We start from the raw sequence: 3,210 nt of genomic DNA on the forward strand, positions 1-3,210 counted from the left end.
GGGGGGCAAAGTCCATTATAGAAGTGAATACACATTTATAAAATAAAACCTGACTAACTGAAGAGCAGAAGAACTATTTGACACTGAAAATATCATACATTTAATGAATATGGTTATTTATTAGGCTCTTCCCTACTATGACATGTGTCAATATATGGCTGGCTTACCAGCTCGGCTAAACAATTTTTCGGGGGAAACCCTGATATTTCATACATTCGATAAGGCCATCATTGGTGTCATTTAAGATTCAAATGAGAATCATCTTGCATAGACTTGAAACCTGCTTGAAGTAGCTAATTCATTACAGTGAATGATTTTTTTTGCCAAACTTATGCTGCCCTTGGCGTTGGATTGTGCTCGTATAATATGACTTAATGTAGGACTGAGGGAAAATTTAAATCAGCTTCTCAAATGAGTAAATTTGTCATTGTAAATTAAATATGTTTCTGGCCTTTTGTTGGATTAAACAAGGAATTCGAGAGCATCACCTTAGCCTCTTGGAATTTGCAAAAACTGGACTACTTAAACAATGTCCTGCAGCTGGCAATCAGTTTTTAGAAGTTAGAGCATCGCTTGAATGCATCACCACAGTCTCTGCCATAGAAGATAAGGTACATTTGACTCACACATACAAAGAGAACCAGTTAAATATGCTGCTCCTTGGCTCCCAGGCATGTATGTATGTTTGTTTACTGGAGGGATGTTTGAACAGACTGACTTCCTACTCCCCTTCTGACCTTATGCTTGCTTTGTTTGCCATAAAAAAAATCTCTGTCTGTCCTGTTCTGTGATACCATCACTTAACTCACTTGATCTTCAAGTTACGTGGATGGTGGCCACCATCCGCAAACATCTGAAGCGGACAGTGGGTTTTATTTTAACCTTTGTAAAGCCACACACATACGGCCACACACAGTCAACAATTCACACACATAGTGAACGCCAAAAAACAAGTTATTCACACGCTCCCAAGAAAAATTGCAGCAACACACTTTTCCCAGAGCTGCGGGATCTTGTTGGAGCTTGCACATGTGCATTCATATGTCAGCATGCTGATCTAACCCAGTCCTGTTTTTTCTTTGTGAACTCAGTTTACTTTCCAGTGAGAACTGTAAGTACTAACTTTAGTTTTACAGCATCATTAATCACACCTTGATGCAGTCTGAAACACAAAAACCTCAACCAGCAGAGTTGGCCTTTGCAAAAACTGAAAAGCGCAGATAGTGGTTTGATTGTGTCTGCCATTGTTGTGTAGTGTTGGCTTATTGCTTTACAGACAGAGAAGGCTCCGCCTGTTTCTTTTGCGGCGTCTTCTCCATGTGGAAGCCCAGAGCTTGTAGTTCAGCTGGAAGGGTGTTGCGGGGGGGGGGATTTTTCCCAGGATTTAAACTTATCCAGACAGTCAACACTATACCCACAACTGAAGGTGAATATGTATACGCTAAACATGTTTTCTGTCACTTCTGTGGTTTTGTTAGACGAAGAATGTATAGACAAATGCGTCAGCATTGACTGGAGCATGTGTACGTAGACTGCATTACACAATCTTCGCCCTATTTTGTGCTACTTATGGTGAGTTACAACAGCAGTGTGAGGCTAAGAGTTTTGTAAGAGAAAGTAAACTGTGAAGACCGATAAGGTATTTTCCCTCTGCCAAGGTCGGCTTCGAGGCTACCTCATATTGAGCAGAGGCTATGAATTCTTCTTTGACTTTTCCATACACACACTTGAGAAGAATTACTGAAAATAGTAGATTTCTAGATTTTTTTTCAAAAGTTGGAAACCAGGAGTAGTGTATAATCGCTTGAAACTAAGAGTTGTGTTTTTGTTAGCTTAGAATGATCTCTTCATTTCTACGTTGGTAGCGGGTCCTCTTCCATGAAGCCATGTTGCACCTCTGTGTTTCTACAGTAGCCTAGCCCAGATATGAACACAATCAAATATCACAATATATTTTACCAAATACATACATTACAATATTGCGGCAGTATTGTAGGTCTGATTATTGGTGCTTTCACAAACTATTAACACAATGAGAATTTTGATAAATTTCAGGAATGGCAGGGTGCCTTAAGTAAGTGACGTCAGTGCCAGTATGGTCGTGCAAGGAGAGAGAGCGGTAACGGAGAGTAGAGAATGCCGCTGTGAGGAAAAGAGGAGGAAAAAGAGTTAGCAAAGATAATGTCAAGTGAGTTAAAAGTGAACAATAATCCAACAAGCTAGAGCTTCTCAAGACACTGTGGCTTTATCTATTGTCAATACTGCCAGTAAAGTGAATGGCGTTACCATAAAGTAAAATATAAATAAAAGAGTTTGCCGACAATGTCAAGTGCAGCCCGTCTAGCAGCTGAGCAGACAGACAGCAGAGAGGGCGTCATGTTGCTCTCTCTACTAGTAAAAGCCACTCTACGCATGCAGGCTGAAATTCAACTGTGCAGTTTTTTTAGAACAGAGAAATGTCTTTGCCTTTCTTACCATGTGTTGTATTAAACGTTACTTGTAGACTGTCATTAGAATCAATAAATCCATGTCATTAGACACAACGTGCGCACATGTGCAGGCCAATGTTTTTTTGTGGTTATGACGGTGACGAGCTCACACCCGCGGTAGGCGTCACGTGACCGTGGTATTGCGGTAATGGGGTAACCGTCCCAGCCCTACAAAGCAGGTAACAGCTTGTGAGTCTGGTAGGTTCCGGAAATTACATCACTTTAATATAATGCAGCCTTTAAAACCAGGAAAAGACAACACTTGTGTCATGTCACGACAATATTACGATATCCCAAATTTAAGACAATATCTAGCCTCATATATCGATATCGTGATACGGGACTAGATATCGTCTTAGATTTTGGATATGGTAATATGGCATAAGTGTTGTCTTTTCCTGGTTTTACAGGCTGCATTGCAATAGTGATGACATTTTCTGAACAGACTGTTCTAGTTATTCTGTTATTTACCTTTACCCACTTAGCCGTTATATATGAACATTATTGATAATTGTTTATCTAAAATCTCATTATCAAAATATTTTGACGAAAGCACCTACTGTCAACCTTACAATAGTGGTGCAATATCGACATCAAGGTATTTGGTCAAGAATATCGTTCTATTGGATTTTCTCTACCTAGCCCCAGAGGTGGGTAGAGTAGCCAAAAATTTTACTAGTATTAAAAGTACTGTTACTTCAGAATAATATGACTCAAGTAA

At 39.7% G+C, this 3,210-nt stretch overlaps 1 protein-coding gene across 5 annotated transcripts in view; it reads left to right on the forward strand.

The window, feature by feature from the left end:
• Nucleotides 1-3,210, forward strand: part of LOC116670116 (uncharacterized protein KIAA1522 homolog) — a 31,177-nt gene that overhangs the window by 10,194 nt on the left and 17,773 nt on the right. The window lies entirely within an intron of this gene.

This window comes from Etheostoma spectabile, chromosome 20 (genome assembly GCF_008692095.1).
Source record: "Etheostoma spectabile isolate EspeVRDwgs_2016 chromosome 20, UIUC_Espe_1.0, whole genome shotgun sequence".
Taxonomy (NCBI): Eukaryota; Metazoa; Chordata; class Actinopteri; order Perciformes; family Percidae; genus Etheostoma; species Etheostoma spectabile.